The sequence below is a fragment of the Pipistrellus hanaki genome (genome assembly GCF_964339955.1).
Source record: "Pipistrellus hanaki genome assembly, chromosome: 15".
Taxonomy (NCBI): Eukaryota; Metazoa; Chordata; class Mammalia; order Chiroptera; family Vespertilionidae; genus Pipistrellus; species Pipistrellus hanaki.
In genome coordinates this window covers 23,752,134-23,764,705 of record NC_140517.1, presented here as the reverse complement: position 1 = coordinate 23,764,705, position 12,572 = coordinate 23,752,134, and positions in this window count along the sequence as shown.

The following is a 12,572-nucleotide window of genomic DNA, read 5'->3' as shown; positions in this document are numbered from 1 at the left end:
AGGGATACGTATGCCATCTGAATCAATGGTACATGATCCAACAAGCAGGAGTTAATTCCTGGCCCCAAGGGGGCAGGGTATTTTAATGAGGCCTATCCTACCTGGGAAATTCTTTTCTGGAACTCTGACAGCAAGAGGAATACCACTAGTTGTGTGACTTTGGGCCACTACCTAACTTCTCTGAATCTCAATTTCCTCATATATTAAATGGGAGAAATTATACCTGCCAGAGATATAGTGAAAATAAATATAATAACAAGATAACATGCAAATATAGCCCTAACTGGTTTGGCTCAGTGGATAGAGCGTGGGCCTGTGGACTCAAGGGTCCCAGGTTCAATTCCAGTCAAGAGCATGTACCTTGGTTGTAGGCACATCCCCTGTAGGGGGTGTGCAGGAGGCGGCTGATCGATGTTTCCCTCTCATTGATGTTTCTAACTATCCCTCTCCTTTTCTCTCTCTCTCTAAAAAAAAAAAAAAAAAAAAAAAAAAAAAAAATCAATAAAATACATTTTAAAAAAGAATAAAAGATACGCAATCTTATTTTTTTTAAAAAGATAACATGTAAATATAAGATAACATGTAAACTTAGCACACAGCAAGAGCTACTAAGTGGTGGAAATTATCATTATTATTCCCAGACTTCTTGAGAAGGAAGGCAATATTTGCATAGGAACGGCTCAGGGCATTTGACAAGATTTATTTCCCATGATAAAATTTAAGCTTTTAGCACTGGGCAGTGTAGCTCAGTGGGAATGTCATCCCAAACACCAAAAGGTGGCAGGTTTGATTCCCAGTCAGGTCACATACCCAGGTTGTGGATTTGAACTCCATGTGGGAGGCAACCAGTGATTTTTTTTTTTTTCTCTCTCTCCCTCCCTCCTCTCTTTAAAATCATTTTGTTTTGTTTTTTAAATTCAAGCTTTCAAACAAAAATTAGACTTTTGGGAAACTCATCTCCACCATTGTGATCTGGGCCACTTCCCGACACTTAAAGGACTTTTCTGGTTAGATGGTGGTGATAGTAACAGATACATTTTTAAAAAAATAATGAATAATGCCATGTTTTAATATTTGGAAGATCTACATAACTTAGTGAATCAATATTTTCCAAATGACCCATTATGGGATGTTATAAACTCACGATGATTAAAAGTCCATTCAAAATTCAAGATAGACTGCCGAAACTGGTTTGGCTCAGTGGAAAGAGCGTCAACCTGCGGACTGAAAGGTCCCAGGTTCGATTCTGGTCAAGGGCATGTACCTTGGCTGCAGGCACATCCCCAGTGGGGGGGGTGCAGGAGGCAGCTGATGGATGATTCTCTCTCATCGATATTTCTAACTCTCTATTCCTCTCTCTTCCTCTCTGTAAAAAATCAATAAAATATATTTATAAAAGTTTCAGCATGGCTGTCTGGGAGTCCTTGAGCCAAGTTTTCCCATCAGAGAAGTCCTATGTGTCTCAGGAAATAGCCTGCCTGGTAGCTAGCTGTATGAACGCTCAGTGGCTGCTGTAACAGATGACCACAAACTGGGAGCTTGATGTCTATTGTCATTTATTGTCTCACAGCTCTAAATCAAGGTGTTGGCTCTTCTGGAAGCTCTGAGGGAGAACCCACCCCATGCCTCTCTCCAGCTTCCGGTGTTACTGGCAGTCCATGGCGTTTCTCAGCTGTAGCTTCATCACTCTCCTCTCTGCCTCCGTCATCACGTGAACTTCTTCCCTGTGTGGCTCTGTCTCTATGTCACATAATATAAACATCACAGAGGGTTTCTCATCCAGAGCCAAATCAAATCTCAGGTTGTCCACTTGTGCCTCTAATTATGGCTAGCTCTGCAGGGCTTGCTATCTGAAATCTGTTCATTGATGAACATCAACTTCAAACTCAGCCCAACAATCTGCCCCTGGGAGGGAAGGGAACAGACAGAGGAGGAGGGAGGCAGATTGCTCACTAAGACCCAGCCTTCCACTGAATGGCGTGTGGAGTGGAATTGCTCGCCCTTTTATTCCTTCTCCTTTCTTGCCCTTTTTATTTTATTTTATTTTATTTTATTTTATTTTTTTAATTTTGGTGGCAGAACTCAATAGTCAAAGTCTTTTCTTAAGGAAAGTATCTGTATAATGCAGTTCCTCTCCTATATATTGCACTATTTCTTTGTCTCTGTCCTTCCCCAGGTCTAGTACTGTCCCCAGACAGGATACTAGCTTGCAGACACCACCATCCAAATTCTAAAAGGACTGTGGAAGAAAGAGACCACATGCTAACCTGACAAGCTCAGGGAAGGCCTGCATGGTGGTCCTGCAAACTCAGAGATCTACGGTAACCACAAACGATGGTCTGAAATTAAACTTTAACTAAAAGCAGTTATGGTGGGTAGTCACTTCCTAGGCCAGTTTCTTCTCTGACAAGGCCAACCTTTACCTTAACTGAGCCTGTCTTTTTGCATCTAAGGTAACATACCCTTGAAATGTCTGGGTAACTTGTAACTTCCCTTTTTCCAGGCCCTTTGGGGCAATGTGCCTGGGCTCCTGGCCAGATACTACAAATTCCTTCATTGTTACCATGTTAATTGTCCTTGCACCTACCTAACTCTGTGTCTATCATTTTACTCCTTGTCCAATCCCAGTGGTTGCTGGGTTTTTGCTTTCTCCCGACTCTCTAATCTATCACCTGTGCATTTCACGTAACCCACCTACGACCCCTCTTTGATGGCAATGTATAAAACAGACGAGAAACTGCCCTTCTCCGGAGCACTACCCCAATCCATTGAGATATTGCTTCCTGGCAATCGGTGGCAGTTTGGCTCAAATAAACTCACAAAAATTCTTTACGGGTCTGAATGTTGTTTACATTAACAGGACCTTGGCCAGGGGAACAATTGCTAAAGAAAGGGAGTAAATAAAGTGTAAGACGTACCATCGGTCTTTTTAAAAACATTTTTAGACATTCATTTTTAAATTACAATTGGCAATCATTATGATATTAGTTCCAGGTGTACAACATAGTGATTAGACATTTCTATACGTCATGAAGTAATCACCCCCGTAAGTCTAGTACCCATCTGACACCATGCACAATTATTACCACATAATTGACTGTATTCCCCATGCTGTACTTTACACCCCCCCCCCCCCCCCGGGTCTGTTTCTGTAACTGGCAGTTTGAGAAGTACCAAGGGTCTTGATTGCACTCTTAATTCTGACTCCATGTCAGTCGAAGACCTTGGAAGATGCACTGATTTTCTGTCACCCGGTTCCTATATAGTTAGGAGATTCCAATACATCCTGCCCGCCTCATAGGAGAGATACAGAGGCCAACTGGGATGATGAATGTGACAGCAATTTAAACCACGTAAAATGATCCATTAACCGCAATGCATTCACATTATTAACAAGTTAAAGTGGCCACATCGCTGCTTAATGCCCTTTCATTTTTCTTGATCTAGTCACCCCTCCAAACCTTTCTCTTTCCCATTCATCCAAGAAATTCCTATTTTTCATTGATTTTCACTTAATGTAGGTTTTTCTTTTCTGCCACACAGACAGCTGGGGAGAGGATAGCATTCTTTCCATCACATCTAGCCTACAAAAACAAGTATCTTGCTATTCTAAAGGCAAGATTGATCATTATAACTGTGGATGAAAGGGGCCACATGCTGACCTGACAAGCTCAGGGGAGGCTGCATGGCGGTCTTGCAAACTCAGAGACCTAATGTCAACACAAAGGATAGTTTGAAATGAAACTTTAACTAAAAGCAGTTATGGTGGGTAGTCACCTCCTAGGCCGGTATCTTCTCTGACAAGGTCAACCTTTACCTTAACTGAGCCTATCTGTCTTTTTGTGACTATAATAACATATCCTTGAAATGTCTGGGTAACTTGTAACTTCCCTTTTTCCAGATCCCTTGGGGGACAACCTACTGTGCTGAGCGCCAGGACTGACACCACAAATTCCTTCATTGTTATTGTTATCATGTGAATTGTTGACTATTAACTATCCTGCACCCACCAAACTATGTATCTATCATTTCACTTTTTATCCAATCCCAGAGGTCGCTGTCCTCCCCGCGCCTTCCCCCTCCCCCCCCCCACTTGCTTTCTCCCACCTCTCTAGTCTATCACAATGCATTTCATGTAACCCACCTACCTCCCCTCTTTGATCGCTATGTATAAAAATAGATGAAAACCTGCTATTCTCTGGAGCATATCCCAATCCGTTGAGATAGTGCTTCCCTGCAATTGTTGACAGTTTGGCTCAAATAAACCCACAAAAATTCTTTGCAGGTTTGAATGTCTTTATACATTCAAGAGATTTTTGAAGAAAAAAAAATAACCCATGACTCGGCAGCAGGTGAACCTGGGTTAAGTCCAGCTGGAAGCCTGGGTTTGCTCCTAATGTCCCCTCAGGCTCTCCCCGTGCCTTTGGGGGTCAGATAACTAGTGGGCAGACTTGAAGGCAATGCTGTAGGAGTCTGAGGTGACAGTGAAGGCCATTGGGTGTCCCCGTTTGGGATAATAACATGCACTGGCATGGAAACCAGTGGCGGTGAGGTGGGAAGGTGGTGAGGCAGCTGAGGAGCACAAAGAGACAGGAGGACGTCACAAGCTAAGAACCTGTAACTGAATCCCAAGCTGGAGACAACTTTCGGGCTCCTGGATACAGCCAGGCCTGAAACTAAAGAAAATTCATAGACTTCCCAGCGAAGCCATCCATCATAGGCTGCTGCAGAGGAGCTAGTTAACGGGAAAGAACCGAAAGCACCGATGTGAGAGTTGAGAGAGAGGCAATGTTCACCTACTGCCATATTTATGATTTGTTGGACTGGGTAGATGAGACAGTCTAGGTCAGTGGTTCTCAACCTTTCTAAGCCGCGACCCTTTAATACAGTTCCTCATGTTGTGGTGACCCCCAACCATAAAATTATTTTTGTTGCTACTCCATAACTGTAATTTTGCTACTGTTAATGAATCTTAATGTAACTATCTGTGTTTTCTGATGGCCTTGAGCTCTACATCGACCCACAGATTGAGAACCACTAGCAGGGTCGCCTAAGACCATCGGAAAACACAGATAGTTACATTACGATTCACAGCAGTAGCAAAATTACAGTTATGGAGTAGCAACGAAAATAATTTTATGGTTGAGGGTCACCTCCACATGAGGAACTGTACTGAAGGGTTGCGGCATTAGGAAAGTTGAGAACCACTACTCTAGGAGGAGGTATTTAACTACACCCAGAACTTCCTGCTTGCTCTCAATCTGACGACAGAAACAGAAGCTAGGAGAATGGCAGTGCTTGTCTGGAGGCACGGCGTTGATGTCTTGTCTGACTTTTCATTTCCATTAACACACCTGGTGTGAACGTCATAGCAGAGCTTAAGAACACGTTGCCACCAGCAACGCAGCATGGTGATCCAGGTCTCCTGGCTTCAGAGTCCAATGCTCCTAGGCTTGAATTCTGGCTTTGCCTGCTCAGCAAGGGATTTGATTTTTCTCAGTCTGTTTCTTCCCCTGGAATCTTGTGATAACAAGTCAAAACTCCAGCACAGTGGCGGGGGATACAGATTGAGACATCAAATGCAAAGCACATTGCAGACGCCTGGTGCATGGTGAGTGTTTCATAAAGAGTGACTGTGATGACGATCATTCTGGGACCTCCAAACAGAAAACCAGTGTCTGACTAACTGGCCTGTGACATGGATTATTTCTTTCCAATTTAAGATGCTTTCTTTTAATGGAAGTTTAAAAAAATAATAAAAGTGTCATTGGCATTTGATAGGTTATTACTATGCTGTGCATGCTCTACAATGAAAGTGATTTGCATATAAGATGATGTTGCTGCTGTTATCGCTATTGATATGTTAGTTATATAATAATTTTGGATTTAACTTCAACAGAAGATTCTGGGGATAGTAGCCTTCCAAGAGAGGGAGAGGGGCACCCACCACCGGTCATGGGCTACCCCCAATAGCACTATGATCTCCAACTAATTGGATGAAGGGCCAGAGGCAGGAGACTGAGGATCCATCTTTTAAAAATCCAGTTTGTTTTAATTCTTTCCAATCATAAAGGTGATACAAACTCAATATGGACAGGCAAAGAAGAAAAAACTCATTTCTTTACAAAGACCAACACTGTTGGTGTGTAATCTCCAAGGTGAGATATATATAATTTCTAGAGAGGAAGGGAGAAGGATAGAGCTGGAAACATCAATGATGAGAGAATCATTGATCACTGCCTCCTGCACACCCCACACTAGAGATGGAGCCCGTAATCTGGGCATGTGCCCTGACCAGGAATCGAACCATAACTCCTGGTTCATAGGCCGATACTGAACCATGGAGCCACACTGGCTGGGCCATATATATATATATACATACATACATATACATATATATACATACATACATACATATACATATATATATATATATATATATATATATATATATATATATATATATATATAAAATGGTGAGGATTTAATTTAGTTCAATGATGTACAGTATATTAAATACCCAAACAGTGCCTGGCACTTAGTTACTGCTCAGGAAATGAGAATGTTATAGTTGTTATTACTATTGGATATCTGATTTTGTGTTTCCTATAACATTAATATAATTATTTTTTCATTTTATTAAGAATAAAAACACATAAGCATTATTTTAAGTGATAGTACAATATTCTGTCCTATGCATGTTTCATGTATATAAATTGTTTCTAATTGTTTATTCTTAAGAATATTAATGAACATCTTCATGCCCAAGGTCTTCTCTACATTTCAAGTTATCACATTGCATTAGTCACGTTTCTCCAGATAAACAGAACCAAATACAATATCAATAGATATAAATATACAATGTTTATTATAAGAAATTGGCTCATGTGATTATGGAGGCTGAGAAGTCCCATTAGCCACTGCCTACAAGCTGAAGACACAGGGGAGCCGATGGTATACGTTCCAATCCGAGAGCAGCCCAATGTGGTGAATGTATAGTCTGACCCTGTGGAGGGAAAGGCACACTTATACCTGGAACACTGTCAATTCCAGCCGAGGTAAATAGCTGAGCCTTGCAGGGCGGAAGGGTATAAGGTGGGAGGTGGGTCTCCGCCGTGAATGGTGCCATAATTGGAACTCAACATTGGCCCATGTCCCTGGCAGTGGCAGCAGCTAGATGAGCCTTGGCGAGGGGAGCCCATGCACAGCCTCTGTCCCTGCTACCATGACGACTCTGTTCACATGCCGTGTGCCAGCACTGGGGTGGCCAAGGACAACTGGCTGGCATCTACTGGCAATGTCATTTTGCTTACTCAGTTGCTCAATGCCTCTTGCATTGTGAATGCCCTTCAGAGAATATTACATGCGGTACAAAGATCTACACACACTGTGCCCACTTGTGTACCTCTCTATCCACATGCCTCCTCTGCAGTCCTGTTTGTCCCCAGTCGTCTTTTTCTTCCAAGTCTCTGACCAACCAGTCAAGCCAGTTGCCACTGCCCATGATTCTACATCCTTATCTCAGCCTACTTTTCTTTCTCCATAAAGTGGATGGCCAGCTGCATCAGCCAAAGTCTGCCTCTTGGGAGGAGTTCCCCTGAATGCTGTCTTTCAAAGTCTGGCTCATGAGCAGAGTCTTTGAGTCTGTTTTCTTGTGGATGCTCTATTAGTCAGGGTTCTCTACAGAAACAGAACCAATAGGGTGTGTGTGTGTGTGGGTGTATGTGTGTGTGTGTATGTGTGTGTGTGTGTGAAAAGAGAGGGGGGGGGGGAGAGAGATTTTAAGGAATTGGCTCATCCTATATAATAAAGATATAATATGCAAATGGTCATTACAACATGAAGTATAACCACCCACTGCATAATGACCAGATCATGGATCAGCAGGAGGGTGGGGCAGTGAGCTACAAGTGGGCAGCGGAGAGCTACAGGAGGGGGATGGGCAGCAAGCTATGAGGGTAGCCAGGGGAGGGGGGTAGCCGGCGGAGAGCTACTGGAGGGCAGCAGTGAGCTACTGGTGCACGGATTCGTGCACAGGGCTACTAGTTGTTATTATAAAGGCTGGCAAGTCCAAAATTTGCAGGGTGAGTCAGTAGGCTGGAGACCCCAGGAAGAGCTGATGTAGTTCAAGTCTGAAGGCCATTTGCTGGTAACTTTCCTCTTATTCAGGGGAGTTTGTCTTTGTTCTATTAAGGCTTTCACTGGACAGGATGAAGCCCACACACAGGTTACAGGGCAATCTGCTTTACTCAAAAGCCACCCATTTAAATATTCATCTCATCAAAAAACACTTTCAGCCGAAACCGGTTTGGCTCAGTGGTAGAGCGTCAGTCTGCGAACTGAAAGGTCCCAGGTTCGATTCTGGTCAAGGGCATGTACATTGGTTGCGGGCACATCCCCAGTAGGGGGTGTGCAAGAGGCAGCTGGTCGATGTTTCTCTCTCATCGACGTTTCTAGCTCTCTATCTCTCTCCCTTCCTCTCTGTAAAAAATCAATAAAATAAAAATAAAAAAATAAAACACACACACACACACACACACACACACACAAACAAAAACAAAACAAAACAAACAAAAAACAGCACTTTCATAGAAACACCCAGGGCATCCTGCTGGTACAGCTCACTGGTTGAGCGTCAACCTAGGAACCAGGAGGTCACATGCCCAGGTTATGGGCTTGATCCTCAGTGTGGGATGTGCAGGAGGCAGCCAATCAATGATTCTCTCTCATCATTGATATTTCTGTCTCTCTCCCTCTCCCTTCCTCCCTGAAATCAGTAAAAAAAAAAAAAAAAAAAAAAAAAAAATTCTTTTAAAGAAACACCCAGAGTTATGTTTGACCAAATGTCTGGACACTGTGGCACATGAAATTAATGATCACAGATACATTAATCAAATCAAGATTCTTGATTTGCAAATTTGAAAGCCAGACCTTAAAACATAGTAATCACATCAAGTCACAGTTTTCCATGGGGAATATATCCTAAAAAGTCAACTAACCCTCTTTGATATCATCATGGCATCTTTCCTTGTGGGCGATAGGACAATCACTGAATCATTGGCTTCAGAGTTGATGGGACACAGAAATCTTTTAGCTTCCCATTTCCCAAATGGTATTGTGTCTTATACAGTCTCTGTAGTTATTAATAGAGGGAAAGGGAGAAGGACCATGGGCAAACAAGCTTGGGAAATACAAATTTAACCCAAGTTAGACAGGTATCTTTGATGGGACTTTGAGAGGTTGTAATATACAAACGTGTACCCTCATGTAAACCTCCAGGAGGGAGGGCATTGCCTCCATAGTCCCCAAACCTTTCCTGACCAGAACTCCTTTAGGTAACTGCTTAGGAGACAAAGGTTGTGCAGGTCCCACTCTGAGGGACACCAATCATCTCTAACCATCTCATTCCACAGCTTAAGAAACAGATTTAAGATATGAGGTGCCTTGCCAGGTAGCATGTAGCAGAAGCAAGGCTAAAATCCAAGTTCCTGCCCCACAGCCCATGCTCTTTCCACATCACAGACATGTGATCTGGTCCCCATTATGAAAATAGAAGAGACACTGAGTGAAGCCTTAGTCGAGGCTAGCTATCCTAATAAAAGGTTAATATGCTAATTAGATGGGGAGACCTTCCAGGAGATCTTCTGGACGTCCTTCCAGAGAAAGCCATAGTGGTGGGGCTGAGGCAGAGGTGGTTAGGGCAAATAGGCCGGTGGAATGGGGCATTTGGGGGTGAGTAGGCCAGTGGGGGGTTAGGGAGCAGTGGGAGGCGAGCAGGCTGGCAGGCAGGCAGGTGAGCGGTTGGGAGCCAGCGGTCCTGGATTGTGAGAGGGATGTTCAACTGCCACAGGGATCGTGCCTAAACCAGCAGTTGGACATTCCCTGAGGATCTCGGATTGGAGAGGGTGCAGGCCAGGCTGAGGGACACCCCCCGCCCCAATGCATGAATTCTGTGCACGGGGCCACTAGTTAGTTATAAACAGTGGATTTGAATCCAGGTCTCTTCATCTCATTCCAGAACCAAAATGGCCTGCAGCTTCGGTGCACTTAGAAGTTCAGAACTGCGTATAGGAATGACATGTTTTTAGCACCTTCAGAGGACTGAAAGGGTGGGGCCGTGACTTCCAGGGAGGATGAATCACTATTATGGCTTGCCTGGTGAAATGATCGCATTGAGCAGAGTTGCCACACCAGCGGATGCTGGAGAGCATTCAAAGGGCTGGGTCACCCATAAGGGCTTCCTGCCCTGTCAACAGGAAGTCCACAAACACACTTCACGCTCTCGGGGAAGCAGCAGGTGTGAGGCCCCTGCAGAAATTGCTCCAAGACCTTCTCTAGCCTTTTCAGGCTGAAAGTTTCAAGCTCCCCCTGGACTGGGTTGTGATTCGCCGGAGGAAAGCCTGTGGTTCAGGTTTTGGCCGGTGCAAACCCGGCACAGCTGTTAGCAGTTTGGCAGAGACTCCTAGCGCAGAAACGCCTGTGGATGGAGGAGGGAGACAGAACCCCCTAGTGAGCAGTGGTTCTCTGTGGAGCATGCCTGAGGCTCCCCAGGAGAGCATGTGAAAACACAAATTCCGGGGGATGATTCAGCAGATCTCTGGGATAGGGCCTGCGAAACTGCATGTCTAAACCGCCTTTTGAGGACCACTGCCCTAGAGCGCCCCTGGAGGACTCCCTGAGGTCTGCACACACAGAATTGCTCACACAGTAGGCCCACAATGAATGCTGCCTTTATTCTCACCTTTTTGTCCCCCACTTTAATGTTGGGTGTTTTCTTTTTAATCCTCACCTGAGGATATTTTTCTATTGATTTTTAGAGAGAGTGGAAGAGAGAGGGAAAGACAGAGAGAAATATTAATGTGAAACACAGATTGGTTGCCTCCTGCATGCGCCCTGACCAGGACACCGGCCAGGGAGGAGCCTGCAACCAAAGTTGGGATTCTTTGGTTTACAGGCCAACACTCTATCCATTGAGCCAAACTGACTAGGGTGTCCCCAACTTTAGAACCCAAGTAGGGAGATCCTGGCTCTCAGCCTATGCTATCTTGGAGATCAACACATAGAACTCAGAGAATGGGTGAATTATTGCTGTGATATTTTCTACTTTTTAAAAATATATATATATTTATTGATTTTTTTACAGAGAGGAAGAGAGAGGGATAGAGAGTTAGAAACATCAATGAGAGAGAATCATCGATCACTGCCTCCTGCACACCCCCTACCGGGGATGTGCCCGCAACCAATGTGCATGCCCTTGACTGGAATCGAACCTGGGACCTTTCAGTCCGCAGGCTGACATTCTATCCACTGAGCCAAACCAGTTTTGGCTATTGCTGTGATATTTTAAACAGCTTTATTGGGCTATAACTCACATAACATACAATTCACCCATTTAAAGTGTACAGTTCTGTGATTTTTTTGTATAATCACAGACATGTGCAGCCATGACCACAGTCAAGTTTAGGAGATTTTCATCATCACGAAGAGAAAACTCTATCCTTTAGCAATTGCTCCACACCCCTTCCTAATCCTTCCCCATCCCCAAGCAACCGCTAATCTACTTTGTTTCTATAAATTTGCCTATTCTGACCATTGTGTATGAATGGAAGTATACAATATGTGGTCCTATGTGTCTGGCTTCTTTGATTTAGCATAAGGCTCGTCCACGTTGCAGCCTGTGTCAGCGCTTCTTCGTTCCTGTGTGTGGCTGAGGAATATCCCACTGTACGGATGGATCACATTTTGCTCATCTATTCATCCATTGCTGGGCCTTTAATTTTTCAGTGAATAATGACTTGGCTGTTTGTTAAGATTCCTGGACACACACAGAGTACATGTTCCTTATTTAATTTTTAGAAAAAGGACTTGGGCATCTTTGACTTCCTATCTCCTGGAACATTCTCTCTTGGTTGCCCTGAGCCGCCAGGTGAGAACTCTGCAGGCCTGAGACCACCATGTGGGAAAGGCCGGGGGTCCAGTGGTCCCTGCTGAGGCAGCCTTTCCCAAGAGCAGACATTTGAGTGGAGCTGTACCTCAGAGCCTCCGGCTGGAGCAGTGGGATCTCCTAGCTGGGTCCCACCTACATAAATTGTTGTTTTAAGCTGACAAGTCCAGGTGTAGTTTGTAACTGGGGCAGCTGGGTGAGTTCCCTGGGGGAATTGACCAGGGAGGTCTCCGCCCCTGGCCAGCATCATCCAGGCCCAGATGAAGGCAGAGGCCTCCTGACAAGAGTGTCTCCCACCTTCTATCCTGGCCCCGCCCCTCCCCTCTACAAAGGAAAGGGCAGAGGACACTTCCCTTGGAAGAACGGGATCAGGTCCTCCTCTGAGCGCTGTTCCCAGCTCTCATTTCTCACCACTTCCTCTCTGGCCCAGTGCCCTTGGTTCCTCTCACCTGCCATGCACATGTCCCTCACAGGGAAAAAAAGTAAAGCTTTGTTGAGGTGCAATTCCCATTCATGGCATGTATTCACCTGAAGTGGACAGTTTGATGAGTTTCAGTCCATTCGTGGCACCTGTCCCTGCCTGCCCTGCCTGTAGTTCTGTTCTCCCCGCGAGGAGTTCTGTTCACCA